Below are 17,653 nucleotides of genomic sequence, written 5' to 3' on the forward strand. Positions count from 1 at the left end.
GTTTAGGTACACTCTAGCACTTGATTCCCATTGGGTTTCGACCCAATCCTCTTTTGGTAAGGTGAGCACACTTGATCTCTTGTGATTTTGTGTATATATGAAACCCTAGGTTTGATTTATGGAACATGTGTCATATTAGCTTGAATAATGGAGCTTGTTGGTGATTGTTGATGCTTGTTGGAGTGATTGGTGGCTTGGATTGAGGTTGAAAGCTTAGCTTGTGCTCACTTGGGGTTTTGGTACATATTGGGAATCGGCCAAGGTATGGTTTCAGTTTTCTCTATGTAGCATTGGTGTGGGAAATCGTGATTCACACTTTTCACATCTCCACACAACTAACCAGCAAGTGCACTGGGTCATCCAAGTAATAAACCTTACGTCAGTAAGGGTCGATCCCACGGAGATTGTCGGCTTGAAGCAAGCTATGGTCATCCTTGTAAATCTCAGTCAGGCGGATTCAAATGGTTATGAGGTTTTGATAATTAAAATATAAATAAAACATAAAATAAAATAAAGTTACTTATGTAATTCATTGGTGGGAATTTCAGATAAGCGTTTGGAGATGCTTTGTCGCTTCTGAACCTCTGCTTTCCTATTGTCCTCTTCCAATCATGCGTCCTCTCTTCCATGGCAAGCTGTAGGATCCTCTCAGTGAAAATGGTCCTCTATGGTTTCTGCACGGCTAATCAACTGTCGGATTTCTCGTATCGGATGAAAAATACCAGGTACAGCTACCGCATGGCTAATCATCTATCGGTTCCCGCTAGCATCGGAATAGGATCCATTGATCCTTTTGCACACTGTCATTGTGCCCAAAATTCGCAGGTTTGAAGCTCGTCACAGTCATCCCTTCCCAAATCCTACTCGGAATACCACAGACAAGGTTTAGACTTTCCGGATCCCAGGAATGCTGCCAATTGATTCTAGCCTATACCACGAAGATACTAATCTCACGGACTCGGTCAGTGTATTAGATACCCAAGAGAATATACTCTGGCTATCATCCAATGACTACGTTTAACATCATATAGACCGCTTTGTGGTTGTCAGGCACACGGATCTTGGCTAAGCGAGTAACGAAGATTGGGTGATCGTCACGGGTCACCCCTTCATTCTGGCTTAACTGAATTAAGTACGAGAGTATATCTTGGAGAAGAAGTAGGCGTGAATTGAATAGAAAATAGTAGTAATTGCATTAATTCATGAAGAACAGCAGAGCTCCACACCTTAATCTATGGGGTGTAGAAACTCCACGGTAGAAAATACATAAGTGAAAGAGGTCTAGACATGGCCGTGAGGCCAGCCTCTCCAAAGAGGTTTTCAGATGAAAAAAGTTACATAAGGTGATCAAAGATATAAAATAAATCTCTAAAAGTAGTTTTATACTAAACTAGTAACCTAGGGTTGCAGAAAATGAGTAACTAAGTACAGATAGTACAGAAATCCATTTTCGGGGCCCACTTGGTGTGTGCTTGGATAGAGCATTGAAGCTTTCACATGAATTGGCTGTTCTTGGAGTTAAACGCCAGCTTTGGTGCCAATTTGGGCGTTTAACTCCAATTCTGGTGCCAGTTTGGGCGTTTTACGCCAGAAAGTTTTAGGCTGTCCTTGAGTGCCAGTTTGGGCCATCAAATCTCAAGCAAAGTATGGACTATTATATATTTCTGGAAAGCCCAAGATGTCTACTTTTTAACGCAATTAAGAGCACTCCAATTGGGCTTTTGTAGCTCCAGAAAATCTACTTCGAGTGCAGGAGGGTCAAAATCCAACAACATCTGCAGTCCTTTTTCAGCTTCTGAATCAAATTTTTGCTCAGGTCCCAACAATTTCAGCTAGAAAATACCTGAAATCACAGAAAAACACAAAAACTCATAGTAAAGTCCAGAAATGTGATTTTTAAATAAAAACTAATAAAAATATAATAAAAAGTAACTAAAACATACTAAAAATTATGTAAAAACAATGCCAAAAAGGTATAAATTATTCGCTCATCATAACACTAAACTTAAATTGTTGCTTGTCCCCAAGCAACTAAAAACAAAATAGGATAAAAAGAAGAGAATATACAATGAATTCCAAACTTATCAATGAACTTAGTTCCAATTAGATGAGCGGGGCTAGTAGCCTTTTTGCTTCTGAACAGTTTTGGCATCTCACTTTATCCTTTGAAGTTCAGAATGATTGGCATCCATAGGAACTTAGAATTCAGATAGTGTTATTGATTCTCTTAGTTCAGTATGTTGATTCTTGAACACAGCTACTTTATGAGTCTTGGCCGTGACCCTAAGCATTTTATTTTCCAGTATTACCACGGGATACATAAATGCCATAGACACATAACTGGGTGAACCTTTTCAGATTGTGACTCAGCTTTGCTAGAGTCCCCAATTAGAGGTGCCCAGAGCTCTTAAGCACACTCTTTTTGCTTTGGACCACGACTTTAACCGCTCAGTCTCAAGCTTTTCACTTGACACCTTCACGCCACAAACACATGGTTAGGGACAGCTTGGTTTAGCCGCTTAGGCCAGAATTTTATTCCTTTGGACCCTCCTATCCATTAATGCTCAAAGCCTTGGATCCTTTTTTTCCCTTGTCTTTTGGTTTTAAGGGTTATTGGCTTTTTCTTTTTCTTCTTTTTTTTTCTTTATTATTATTTTTTTCGCCAATTTTTTTTCTTTTTTTTTTTTCGCAAGCTTTGTGTTTTTCACTACTTTTTCTTGCTTCAAGAATAAATTTTATGATTTTTCAGATTATCAATAACATTTCTCTTTTTACATTATTCTTTCAAGAGCCAATAATTTTAACATTCATAAACAACAAATTCAAAAATATGCACTGTTCAAGCATTCATTCAGAAAACAAAAAATATTGCCACCACATCAAAATAATTAAACTAATTTCAAGATAGAATTCGAAATCATGCACTTCTTGTTCTTTTGCAATTAAAAACATTTTTCATTTAAGAAAGGTGAAGGATTCATAGGACATTCATAGCTTTAAGACATAAACACTAGACACTAATGATAATGTAATAAAGACATAAACATTGACAAAACATAAAGCATATAATTCGAAAAACAGGAAAATAAGAACAAGAAAATTAAAGAACGGGTCCACCTTAGTGATGGCGGCTAGTTCTTCCTCTTGAAGATCTTATGGAGTGCTTGAGCTCCTTTATGTTCTTCTTTGCCTTTGTTGCTCCTCTCTCATGGCTCTTTGGTCTTCTCTAATTTCATGGAGGATGATGGAATGCTCTTGGTGCTCCATCCTTAGTTGCCCCATGTTGGAACTCAAATCTCCTAAAGAGGTGTTGAGTTGCTCCCAATAGTTTTGTGGAGAAAAGTGTATCCCTTGAGGCATCTCAGGGATTTCTTGATGAGGAATTTCCTCATGCTCTTGTTGAGGTCCATGAGTGGGCTCTCTTATTTGCTCCATCATTTTCTTAGTGATGGGCTTGTCTTCATCAATGATGATGTCTTCCTCTATGACAATTCCAGCTGAATTGCATAGGTTACATATGAGATGAAGGAAGGCTAACCTTGCCAAAGTAGAGGGCTTGTCCGCCAACTTGTAGAGTTCTAGGGATATGATCTCATGAACTTCTACTTCCTCTCCATTCATGATGCTATGGATCATGATAGCCTGGTCTATTGTAACTTCAGACCGGTTGCTAGTAGAAATGATAGAGTGTTGAATGAACTCCAACCATCCCCTAGCCATGGGTTTGAGGTCAAGCCTTCTTAGTTGAACCGGCTTGCCTCTTGAGTCTCTCTTTCATTGAGCTCCTTCCACACAAATGTCCCTAAGGACTTGGTCCAACCTTTGATTAAAGTTGACCCTTCTAGTGAAAGGGTGAGGATCTCCTTGCATCATTGGCAAGTTGAATGCCAACCTCACATTTTCCGGATTGAAATCCAAGTAATTCCCCCGAACCATTGTGAGCCAATTCTTTGGGTTCGGGTTCACACTTTGATCATGGTTCTTAGTGATCCATGCATTAGCATAGAACTCTTGAACTATTGAGATTCCGACTTATTGAATGGGGTTGGTGAGAGCTTTCCAACCTCCTCTTTGAATCTCACGTCGGATCTCCGGATATTCACCCTTTTTGAGCATGAAGGGGGCTTCGGGAATCACTTTTTTCTTGGCCACAACTTCATAGAAGTGGTCTTGATGGACCTTTGAGATGAATCTTTCCATCTCCCATGACTCGGAGGTGGAAGCAATTGCCTTCCCTTTCCTCTTTCTAGAGGTTTCTCCGACCTTAGGTGCCATTAATGGTTATGGAAAAATAAAAAAGCAGAGCTTTTTCCACACCAAACTTAAAAGGTTTGCTCGTCCTCGAGTAAAAGAAGAAAGAAAGGAGTAGAAGAAGAAGAAATAGAGGAGATGGAGGCTAGTAGTGGTTTCGGCCAAGGGGGTAGTGGTGTGTATGATGTGTGAAATTGAAGGTAGTGAGGAGGGGTATTTATAGGGTAGGAGAGAGAGGGAATTCGGTCATGAAGGGGTGGGTTTGGGAGGGAAGTGTTTTGAATTTGAATGGTGAGGAGGTGGGGTTTATGATGGATGGATGTGAGTGGTGAAGAGAATATGGGGAAGAAGTATTGATGTGATTGGTCAAGGGTATTTGGGGAAGAGTGTTATGGAAATGTGTGAAAAGGAGAGAAGAAGAGGTGGGGTAGGTGGGGATCCTGTGGGATCCACAGATCCTGAGGTGTCAAGGAATTCTGCTCCCTGCACCATTCTGGCATTCAAACGCCCTCTGTGTGCCAATTCTGGCATTAAACGCCAACTCTGCTACCTTTTCTGGTGTTAAACGCCAGTCTACTATCCCTTTCTGGCGTTTAACGCCAGCCAGACACCCTTTTCTGGCGTTAAACTCCAGTCTGTCTGCCATTTCTGGCGTTTAACGCCAGCCAGATGCCAGACACCCTTTTCTGGCATTAAACGCCCAAAATGCTGCCCATTCTGGCGTTTAACGTCCAGAATGCTGCCAGGCTGGGCGTTAAACGCCCATTCTGCTATCCTTACTGGCGTTTAAATGCCAGTAAGCCTGTCCTCCAGGGTGTGCTGTTTTTGATGCTGTTTTTCATTTGGCTTTAATTCTGCAGCTGTTTTTATGACTTCACCTGATTATCAACCTTAAAAAAAATAAAATGACAATGGAATATAGATAAATATAATTAAATAACATTGGGTTGCCTCCCAATAAGTGCTTCTTTAATGTCAATAGCTTGACAGTGAGCTCTTAGAGAGCTTCACAGAGATTTAGAGCTTAATGGTGGCCTCCCAACACCAAACTTAGAAGTTGAGTGTGAGGGCTCTGTTTGACTCTGTATTGAGAGAAGCTTTTCATGCTTCCTCTCCATGGTTACAGGAGAAGATCCTTGAGCCTTAAACACAAGGTAGTCCTCATTCAATTGAAGGACTAACTTTCCTTTGTCCACATCAATCATAGCTCTTGCTGTGGCTAGGAAGGGTCTTCCAAGGATGATAGATTCATCTTCATCCTTCCCAGTGTCTAGGATTATGAAATCAGTAGGGATGTACAGGCCTTCAACCTTTACTAAGACATCCTCTACAAGTCCAGAAGCCTATTTTCTTGATTTGTCTGCCATCTCTAGTGAGATTCTTGCAGCTTGTACCTCAAAGATCCCTAGTTTTTCCATTACAGAGAGTGACATAAGGTTTATTCCTGACCCCAGGTCACACAGAGCCTTCTCAAAGGTCATGGTGCCTATGGTACAGGGTATTAAGAACTTTCCGGGATCCAGTTTCTTCTGAGGTAATTTCAGTTGAACCAAAGCATTCAGTTCATTGATGAGCAATGGAGGTTCATCCTCCCAAGTCTCATTACCAAATAAGTTGGCATTCAGCTTCATGATTGCTCCTAGATACTGTGTAACTTGTTCTTCAACAATATCTTCATCCTCTTCAGAGGAAGAATCTTCATCAGAGCTCATGAATGACAATAGTAAGTTCAGTGGAATCTCTATGGTCTCTATATGAGCCTCAGATTCCTTTGGTTCCTTATTAGGGAACTCCTTAGTGGTTAGTGGATGTCCATTGAGGTCTTCTTCACTGGAAATCACTGCCTCTTCCTCCTCTATAGGTTCGGCCATGTTGGGTATATTGATGGCCTTGCACTCTCTCTTTGGATTCTCTTCTGTATTGATTGGGAGAGTACTAGGAGGGATTTCAGTAACTCTTTTACTCAGCTGACCCACTTGTGCCTCCAAATTTCTGATGGAGGACCTTGTTTCAGTAATAAAACTGAGAGTGGTCTTAGATAGATCAGAGATTATGGTTGCTAAGTCAGAGAGGCTCTGCTTAGAATTCTCTGTCTGTTGCTTAGAAGATGATGGAAAAGGCTTGCTATTGCCAAACCTATTTCTCCCACCATTATTATTATTGAATCCTTGTTGAGGCTTCTGCTGATCCTTCCATGAGAAATTAGGATGATTCCTCCATAAAGGATTGTAAGTGTTTCCATAGGATTCTCCCATATAATTCACTTCTTCCATTCCAGGATTCTCAGGGTCATAAGCTTCTCCTTCAGATGAAGCTACTTTAGTACCGCCAGATGCAGCTTGCATTCCAGTCAGATTCTGAGAAATCATATTGACTTGCTGAGTCAATATTTTATTCTGAGCCAATATGGCATTTAGAGTATCAATCTCAAGAACTCATTTCTTTTGAGTCATCCCATTATTCACAAGATTTCTTTCAGAAGTATACATGAACTGGTTATTTGCAACCATCTCAATGAGTTCCTGGGCCTCTACAAGCATCTTCTTCAGATGAAGAGATCCACCAGCAGAGTGATCCAAGGACATCTTGGATAATTTAGACAGACCATCATAGAATATACATAAGATGCTCCATTCTGAAAGCATGTCAGAAGGACACCTTCTGATCAATTACTTGTATCTTTCCCAAGCTTCATAGAGGGATTCACCTTCCTTCTGTCTGAAGGTCTGGACTTCCACTCTAAGCTTGCTCAACTTTTGAGGTGGAAAGAATTTGGCCAAGAAAGCATTGACCAACTTTTCCCAAGAGTTCAGGCTTTTTTTAGGTTGTGAGTCCAACCATATCCCAGCTCTGTCTCTTACAGCAAAGGGAAAAAGCATAAGTCTGTAGACCTCGGGATTAACCCCATTGGTCTTAACAGTGTCACAGATTTGCAAAAACTCAGCTAAGAACTGATGAGGATCTTCCAATGGAAGTCCATGAAACTTGCAATTCTGCTGCATTAGAGAAACTAATTGAGGCTTAAGCTCAAATTTGTTTGCTCCAATTGCAGGAATTTAGATGCTTCTTCCATAGAAGTCAGAAGTTGGTGCAGTAAAGTCACCAAGCACCTTCCTTGCATCTCCACCATTGTTATTGGGTTCGGCTGCCATAGCTACTTCCTTTTCAAAAATTTCTGTAAGGTCCTCTCCAGAGTGTTGTGCTTTAGCTTCTCTTAGCTTCCTCTTCAGAGTCTTTTCAGGTTCAGGATCAGTTTCAACAAGAATGTCCTTATCCTTGTTCCTACTCATATGAAAAAAAAGAGAATAGAAAAGAAGAGGAATCCTCTATGTCATAGTATAGAGATTCCTTTATGTGAGTAGAAGAATAGAAGAATAGAATGAAGAAGGGAGAAGAAGAAGAATTCGAACACAGAGAGGGAGAGAGGGTTCAAATTATTAGATGAAGAGAAGTGTTAGTAAATAAATAAAATAAATAGAAAGAGATGAGAGAGAAAGAGTATTCGAATATTAATTAAAATAAAAGAAAAATATTTTTATTTTTATTTTAATTATAAGTTAGAATTCGAAATTTAAGAAAAGAAATAAAGGTAAATTGAAAACTAAATAAATTAATTAATTAAAAAGAATTTTGAAAAAGTTGTTAGTTAGTTTTCGAAAATGAGAAGTGAAAAAGTAGTTAGGTAGTTTTGAAAAAGATAAGAAATAGTAAACTTTTAAAATCAAACAAAAAGTCAAGTAGTTAATTGAAAAAGATTTGAAAATAAATTTTGAAAAGATAAGAAGTTAGAAAAAGATTTTGAAATTAAGTTTTGAAAAAGATATGATTGAAATTTATTTTGAAAAAGATTTGAAAAAAAAAATTTAAAAAGACTTGATTTTGAAAATTAAAGTTGATGACTTGACTAACAAGAAACTAAAAGATATGATTCTAGAATTTAAAGATTGAACCTTTCTTAACAGGAAAGTAACAAACTTGAAATTTTTGAATCAAAACATTAAATGTTAGCAATAATTTCAAAAATGTGAGATAAAAATAAGAAAAAGATTTTGAAAATTAATTAAAATATTTTCGGAAAACATGAAAGAAAGATGAAAAAAAATTGAAAAGATAGAATTTTTAAATTGAAAATTTGGCTTGACTAACAAGAAACAACTAAATTTTACAAATTTTTTTTTACTAAGTCAACCCAACATTTCGAAATTTATGAGTAAAATAAGGGAAAGATATTATTTTTTTATTTTTAAATTTTTAATGAGGAGAGAGAAAAAAGAAAAAAAAAGATATCATTTTGTTGTTTTTCTCTTTTTTTTTTTCATTAAACATCAAAAATGAAACAAAACATAAAAATTTAAGATAAAAAAAATGCATGTAAGAACACTTTGAATGTCAAGATGAACACCAATAACACTTTGAAGATCATGATGAACATCAAGAACATGTTTTTGAAAATTTTTAAGGAAAGAAACACATGCAAGACACCAAACTTAAAAATTTTTAATGTTTAGACACCATGAATTCGAAAATGCTTATGGAAAACAACAAAAATCACAAAACAAGAAAATTTAAAGATCAAACAAGAAAAATCATCAAGAACAACTTGAAGATCAATGAAGAACACAATGCATATTTTTTTTCGAAAATTAAAGGGAAATTAAAACATGCAATTGACACCAAACTTAAAATTTGACACAAGACTCAAACAAGAAACACAAAATTTTTTTATTTTTATGATTTTATTAATTTTTTTGTATTTTTTGAAAATTATTTTGGAAAAAGAAAATAAAGGGATACAAAATTTTTAAAAGGAATTTCAGGAATCATGCAATGTTAGTCTAAAGCTTCGGTCCAAAAGAATTAGACATGGCCAAATGGCCAGCCAAGCTTTAAGTGAAAGCTTCAGTCCAAAAGATTAGACATGGCCAAATAGCCAGCCAAGCTTTAGCATAAAACATACAAGCATGTCAATGAGAAGTGGAAGCCTCAGTCCAAAGATTAGACATGGCTAAACAGCCAGCCAGGCTTCAACATATCTTATGAAACTCTAGAATTCGTTCTTAAAAACTCTGAAGAACATTTTTTTTGAATTTTTCGAAAATAAAAATAAAAAGCTTAAACATAAAATAAAATTACCCAATCTAAGCAACAAGATGAACCGACAGTTGTCCAAACTCGAACAATCTCCGGCAACGGCGCCAAAAACTTGGTGTGGGAAATCGTGATTCACACTTTTCACATCTCCGCACAACTAACCAGCAAGTGCACTGGGTCGTCCAAGTAATAAACCTTACGTCAGTAAGGGTCGATCCCACGGAGATTGTCGGCTTGAAGCAAGCTATGGTCATTGATAAACCACTATTTCATGGTTTATCTTGTGCTTAATTGAGTGGATTTTATCAACTCTTTACCCACTTATTCATACTATTTGCATGGTTTTACATTTGTCTTCCTAATTATGTGCTTTGATTGAAAACATGCTTCTTTGGCCTTAATTTCCCTATGTTTAAACCTCTCTTATTACCATTAGATGTCTTGATATGTGTGTTAAGTGATTTTAGAGATTACAGGACAGGAATGGCTCAGAGGATGGAAAGGAAGCATGCAAAAGTGGAAGAAATACAAGAAGTTGGAAAAATTGCTAAGCTGTCCAGCCTGACCTCTTTGCACTCAAACGGCTATAACTTTAGCTACAGAGGTCCAAATGACGCGGTTTCAGTTGCGTTGGAAAGCTAACATCCGGGGCTTTGATTTGATATATAATATGCCATAGTTTCCCTGATGATAGGCGATGCGATCGCGTGCTCTATGCGGACACATCACAGTGGCAAAAAACCAGCGTGGCAGATTTCATCTCCAGCGATTTCTGGGCTGTTTTCGACCCAGTTTGCGGCTCAGAAAATACAGATTAGAGGCTATAAAGTATAGGGAATGCATTCATTCATAATAATAAGCTCACAATTCACAATTTTAGGAGTAGATGTAGTTTTAGAGAGAGAGGTTCTCTCCTCTCTCTTAGGATTAGGATTTAGGATTTTTCTTAGTTTTAGGAGTGTCTCTCAATCCCAGGTTCAATGCTCTTTTTATTTATTTTCTCAATTTAATTTATGAACTCTTCCATGTTACATTTGATATCTTTATTAGTGCTAATTAAAGTATTTCAGAATTACGATTGCTCTCTTTAATTTATGTATTCAAATTATTTTTATTCAAGTAGATTCTCTTCTCTTTTGGCTTTGGTTGAGTCATTGGACACTTGAGTTATCAAACTCATTGTTGATTGAAAATTGGATTTCTTCATTTCATTAATTCAAGTTCCAATAACTCTAGCCTTTCCCAAGGAAAGATTAGGACCTGAGGAATCAAAATTAATTCATCCACTTTACTTACCTTCATAGTTAGAGGTTAACAAAGTGGGAGAAAAATCCAATTCTCATTACAATTGATAAGGATAACTAGGATAGGAATTCTGATTTTCATACCTTGCCAAGAGTTTATTTTATTATTACTATTTTATTTTATTCTTATTGTTCAACATACTGTTTCCTTACTTTCAAAACCCCCAAATTTACAAACTCATAACCAATAATAAGAACATACCTCCCTGCAATTCCTTGAGAAGACGACCCGAGGTTTAAATACTCGATTATCAATTTTAAAAGGAGTTTGTTACTTGTGACAACTAAAACATTTGTACGAAAGGATTTCTGTTAGTTTAGAGACTATATCTATAACGCGACTATTTTTATAAAATTCTTTACTGGCAAAAATCCTAACGTCAAAATGGCGCCGTTGCCGGGGAATTGCAAACGTGTGCCTTATTATTGGTTATTGTAAATATTTTCTTTTGCTTATTGATTTGTTTTTATTTTTATTTTTATTTTTTTACTTTTTCGTAAATTAAGAGGTTATTGGTTTTTATTTTAAAATTTTTATCTTAACTTATCTTATTTCAAAATTTAATTTTTAAAATTTCAAAATTTAATTTTCAAATTTAAAAATTTAAAATAACCTTTTAATTTCAATTTGTTCTTATTTTCGTTTTTAATTTTTTATTTGCTATCATGAACTCTCACCCCTCTGGCTATGAGTCTGGTTACAATTATATTGCAGGAAGAAGAAATTACGATGAGAACAGGCATCAAGGTTGGAACAATCAAAGATGGGAGGAGCCACAAGGATCTGATCAACCCTCATGGCAACAACCACCTCCAATGAACTATCAACAACCACCACTATATGCCTATAAACCCTCTCCTCAACATAACTTTGGACCACCATACTCACAAGCCCCTTTTCACCGTTCACCTTCATATGATCCTAACCCACATCCACCATACCAACCACCCTATGAACCGAATGAGCCATACATAGATCCACCCCAACCTCCATTGGATAACAATACACTCATCTCTAACATCATTGGTCTCACCTCTACACTCCAAAATCTTATATCCCGCATGAACCAACCCTCTACCTCCAATATTCAACCCTCAAGCTCTAGTGCACTTCCTTTTCAACCACATAATGATCTTTTCATCCCATCACCACCCTCCATGGAAGAGCACCCACATCCATCAATCCAAGAGCAAGATGATCCCAATTATGCTATTGATATGGAACAGGAAAGAAGGAATCATCTTCGCGAATCCATACTTCATAAAGAGCTAGAGGAGGCCCTATGGGTAAAGGTAGGAGAGACCCTTGAAGATGAAAGAGTAGTTGAAAGGAGTTGTCATGGAAGGAAAATCATCAAGGATGAGTACGATTTTATACTTAAACAACTGGACAAAACAGCAATTATTAAAAAGGAAGAAGTGGTTGCAGACTTAAGAGATGCTATATCTCCATTGGAAAGTCCAGTCACAGAGCCTCCTTCCATGCCCTTGGTGAGCAATGAAAAAGAGATTAAATTGGAAGAAAGCTACCAAGAGGAAGAGGTTGAAATTAAAGAAGTTTACAAAAAGGTGGAAGTTGTCAAAGAGCACAAGGGAGTGGAGCTTGAAATCACCTTGCCAAAGTTATTGGAGACCCCTCCCCCTACGTTGCCATCATCCTTCACAACATTCAAGTGGGTAAAATTCATATCCCTTAGCTTTCTAATTCCACTTGAATATGGGATACTGGAGACGGATGGTCAACTTAGAGCTCTTTGTGGCATTAAGAGTAAGAGGAAGATGGTCAGTGGTAAGAATTGTTCTGCAAGGTTCATTATGGTTGGAAGCTTTAAGTTTAAACGCAAAGGTTGGTGTAGAGCTCAACTGAGTGGGTCTAGGAAGTTGTTTGGCTACTTTAGTGAGAATTCAGATTGCTTACCACCCGGTTGGAACACTAATGATCAACAAGAAGACGGGTGCAATAGCAAGGTTTGGGATCCTGGAATCTGTTCTGACATCCAACACCCCGGGAGCCTAAGAATCTGTTTGAAGCTGCTCAAAGGCTTTATGTGCCTAGTTTGGGATCCCGGAGGATATTGGAATCACAAACATTGGTGGAGATTCCTAGATGAGTACAAGCATAAGCCACCATAACAGGGAGCTCACCAAATGTCCAACTTAAGGACTCTAACTAAAAGTGCTAGGTGGGAGACAACCCACCATGGTATGATCGTTTCTTTTTCAATTTTATTTCGTTTTGTTTTTATTTTATTTTATTTTCATTGAACCTGGAATTATTTATTGCATCTACATTAGCATTGCATTCTGCACTTTTCATGCATCAAAAAAAAAAAATTCATGCCACGCGACCGCCTGATTGACGCGTCCGCGTCGCAGGTGTGGGAAAGAATAATAAAATGAACAGAGAGTCACGCGAGAGCATGGCTGGAGGCGTGCCAATGGCACAAATCATCTCACGCGACAGCGTCGCTGATGCGACCGCGTCATATGGGAACAATGGCCTCCCACGCGACCGCGTGCCCCACGCGGCCGCGTGACCAGGATTTCGACGTAATAATGGTGCACAGCCGAAAGTCGTGCTATAGTGGTGCTGGACTGGCGCTGGACGCGCAGTCCATCTCAAGCGACCGCGTGCCCCACGCGGCTGCGTCACATCCTACTAAGTGGCCACTCGCGCGATCGCATGCCCCATGCGATCGCGTCACCCAATATTTGGCAATTAATGATTTTTGAACAGAGAGTTGTGCGAGAGCGAGGCTGCCCTCGCGCCAGTAGCATAAAACGGGTCACGCGACCGCATGCCCACGCGATCGCGTCAATCAGTTTAAGCGCAAGCCGCGCGACCGCGTGCCCCACGCGACCGCGTTGCTTGCGCCGCACAGCTTATCCTAATTTGCCAAATATCTTATCTTTTCTCCCCCAATCCTAATTTTTCCTCTCTCCTTTCTTACTTACTTCTTCTTCCCTTCTTTCCCTTCTCATTCTTCTTATCTTTTATTTTATTTTACTTAATTTATTTGCATATTTCATTTGTTGCATCTTAATTTTGTGCATATTTTTGTTTTCTTTTCTAAATTCATTATTTTTCCCTTGGTGTTAAAATTTTCTTATTTAACTGTTGCATCTTCTCTTGAATTATTTTGGGTGCTTAGTGACTTGTTTTATTCTGGATAGGTAATATTATTTATATCAATGCCAACCTTTTATACTTGTATTACTTTTACATTGGCATGAATTTTTATTATCTCTCCTTACCCACACTCTCTTCCCTATTTTTGCAAATTTTTGCACTCTTGATTTGCCATGTACTTCTACTGTTTTCTCATTTTCATGTTGTAGCTACCATGTAATTGAGACCCTTATTATTTGGCATTAATACCCATATTTTATTTATGTTCTTATCTTTATTTCTGGGTTACTATTCTTCTTTTTCTCTTCTTTCAGGCTGGCCACCGAAAACGGAAAAAGGGAGAAACTTCTAAAAGGAAAGACAAACAAGTCCATCTGCACAATCCTTGAAGAAAGGCATCAGTTGGAACAACCCATCCACCTGCTCATCTCAGCATGCACCGAGGACGGTGCAATCTTTAAGTGTGGGAAGGTCGATACCGATCTCCATGGGTTAGTATTTTCTTCTCAACACCAATATTTTATTTTTCTTGTTAGTTGTTGCATTTGCATGTTTGATTGCATATTTGTTTGTTTGATTTTATGCATATTTTACCACTTGGTTGAAGTAATATTTTCTTTTTCAAGAAACCTTTTAAGAGCATTTCACTAATTTGAATAAAATTTAATGTTACACTTGTTTGAAGAGATATTATACTGGAACATGGTTTAGAGCTCGAACACACAAAACCTGTGAGATTTTGAGCCTATTTGAATTGGTTTCATTTTTCAACCAATATTTTATTTTTTATGTGTGTTTTTCTTTCTAAAATTGTGATCTTTGTCTTGCTTAATTCTATATTTCCATAATTTGATGTATGTATACACTTACATGATTGAGACCTTTGTTTCACTGAGCTTACATACCCATATGGCCTTACCTTTCATTATCCCTTGCAAACCAATTTTGAGCCTATTTTACCCCTTTGTTCTTTTTATTTAGCACATCATTAACTCTAAGCGAAAAATAATAAATGTCCTTAATTTGAATCCTTGGTTAGCTTAGACTAGTGAGAGTGCTTATGATTTAAGTGTGGGAAAATTGGGTTTGGAACCATTTGGTTTGAGAATTGAGTATGTTAGAATTTTCTGAAAATGTGAAAGAAATGTTTAGGACATGTTCATGCATTCAATAATTTAATCATATGTATTGAAAAAAATAAAAGAATATATATATATATATATATATATATATATATATATATATATATAATAAAAGAAAAGAAAAAAAAAATATATATATATGCAAAAAAATGAATGAGAAAAAGAAAATTAAGCAAAAAGGGGACAAAATGCCCCAAAATAAATGGTGAAAGCAATGCATATATACTGTACTTAAAATTAGGATGCATGAATATGTGGAAACATGGTTAATGGATAGTTAAGGGTGATATTATGATTACATGGATTGTCTAAAGTTAGGTGGAAAGTTTAAGTTAATTAAGGATTCAGATTTTAGTCCACTTGGCCAAATACAATCCTACCTTGACCCTAACCCCATTACAACCCTTAAAAGACCTCTTGATATATGTATCTGTGCATTAACTTTATGTTGATTGTTAGATGAAGAGCAAGCCTTAGAAATCAAGGTTAGTAGAGAATTGAGAGAATCAAACTTTAAACACTTGAGTGATTAGAGTGTATACACTACCAGTGAGGGTTCGATGCTCAATCCCTTGTTCCCTGCTTTCATGAGTTATTTTCTTCTTGCAAGTCTATTTGTACTTCATTTTCATGATTTGAATTAGTGAAATCCAGTTCATATTTCTTCTTGAAAGATTTATTTATTTTTAACTAAGTAGGTAGAAACACTTTGCATGTAGTTGCATTCATATAGATAGGTTGCATTTCATACATTCTACCATTCCTCTTCACCCTTTATAGTTTCTCTTGAGCTTAGCATGAGGACATGCTAATGTTTAAGTGTGGGGAAGTTGATAAACCACTATTTCATGGTTTATCTTGTGCTTAATTGAGTGGATTTTATCAACTCTTCACCCACTTATTCATACTATTTGCATGGTTTTACATTTGCCTTCCTAATTATGTGCTTTGATTGAAAACATGCTTCTTTGGCCTTAAGTTCCCTATGTTTAAACCTCTCTTATTACCATTAGATGCCTTGATATGTGTGTTAAGTGATTTCAGAGATTACAGGGCAGGAATGGCTCAGAGGATGGAAAGGAAGCATGCAAAAGTGGAAGGAATACAAGAAGTTGGAGAAATTGCTAAGCTGTCCAGCCTGACCTCTTCGCACTCAAACGGCTATAACTTTAGCTACAAAGGTCCAAATGACACGGTTCCAGTTGTGTTAGAAAGCTAACGTCTGGGGCTTCGATTTGATATATAATATGCCATAGTTTCCCTGACGATAGGCGACGCGACCGCGTGCTCCATGCGGACGCATCGCAGTGGCGAAAAACCAGCATGGCAGATTTCATCTCCAGCGATTTTTGGGCTGTTTTTGACCCAGTTTGCGGCCCAGAAAACACAGATTAGAGGCTATAAAGTAGAGAAAATGCATCCATTCATAATAATAAGCTCACAATTCACAATTTTAGGAGTAGATGTAGTTTTAGAGAGAGAGGTTCTCTCCTCTCTCTTAGGATTAGGATTTAGGATTTCTCTTAGTTTTAGGAGTGTCTCTCAATCCCAGGTTCAATGTTCTTTTTATTTATTTTCTCAATTTAATTTATGAACTCTTCCATGTTACATTTGATATCTTTATTAGTGCTAATTAAAGTATTTCAGAATTACGATTGCTCTCTTTAATTTATGTATTCAAATTATTTTCATTCAAGTAGATTCTCTTCTCTTTTGGCTTTGGTTGAGTCATTGGAGACACTTGAGTTATCAAACTCATTGTTGATTGAAAATTGGATTTCTTCATTTCATTAATTCAAGTTCCAATAACTCTAGCCTTTCCCAAGGAAAGACTAGGACCTGAGGAATCAAAATTAATTCATCCACTTTACTTACCTTCATAGTTAGAGGTTAACAAAGTGGGAGAAAAATCCAATTCTTATTACAATTGATAAGGATAACTAGGATAGAAATTCTGATTTTCATACCTTGCCAAGAGTTTATTTTATTATTACTATTTTATTTTATTCTTATTGTTCAACATACTGTTTTCTTACTTTCAAAACCCCCAAATTTACAAACTCATAACCAATAATAAGAACATACCTCCCTGCAATTCCTTGAGAAGACGACCCGAGGTTTAAATACTCAGTTATCAATTTTAAAAGGGGTTTGTTACTTGTGACAACCAAAACGTTTGTACGAAGGGGTTTTTGTTGGTTTAGAGACTATATCTACAACGCGACTGTTTTTATAAAATTCTTTACTGGCAAAAATCCTAACGTCAGTCATCCTTGTAAATCTCAGTCAGGCGGATTCAAATGGTTATGAGGTTTTGATAATTAAAATATAAATAAAACATAAAATAAAATAAAGTTACTTATGTAATTCATTGGTGGGAATTTCAAATAAGCGTTTGGAGATGCTTTGTCGCTTCTGAACCTTTGCTTTCCTATTGTCCTCTTCCAATCATGCGTGCTCCCTTCCATGGCAAGCTGTAGGATCCTCTCAGTGAAAATGCTCCTCTACAGTTTCTTCATGGCTAATCAACTGTCGGATTTCTCGTCTCGGATGAAAAATACCAGGTACAACTACCGCATGGCTAATCATCTGTCGGTTCCCGCTAGCGTCGGAATAGGATCCATTGATCCTTTTGCACACTGTCACTGTGCCCAACATTCGCAGGTTTAAAGCTCGTCACAGTCATCCCTTCCCAGATCCTACTCGGAATACCACAGATAAGGTTTAGACTTTTT

General features: G+C 37.3%; 1 non-coding gene across 1 annotated transcript; it reads left to right on the plus strand.

The window, feature by feature from the left end:
- The first annotated feature begins 6,890 nt into the window (after positions 1-6,890).
- Positions 6,891-6,998, plus strand: LOC148555367 (small nucleolar RNA R71). The gene has a single exon (XR_015887710.1). It is a non-coding gene; the product is annotated as a small nucleolar RNA R71 (small nucleolar RNA).
- Positions 6,999-17,653: the final 10,655 nt, after the last annotated feature.

The sequence above is a fragment of the Arachis ipaensis genome, chromosome B6, assembly GCF_059453495.1.
Source record: "Arachis ipaensis isolate K30076 ecotype BB chromosome B6, ASM5945349v1, whole genome shotgun sequence".
Classification (NCBI taxonomy): domain Eukaryota; kingdom Viridiplantae; phylum Streptophyta; class Magnoliopsida; order Fabales; family Fabaceae; genus Arachis; species Arachis ipaensis.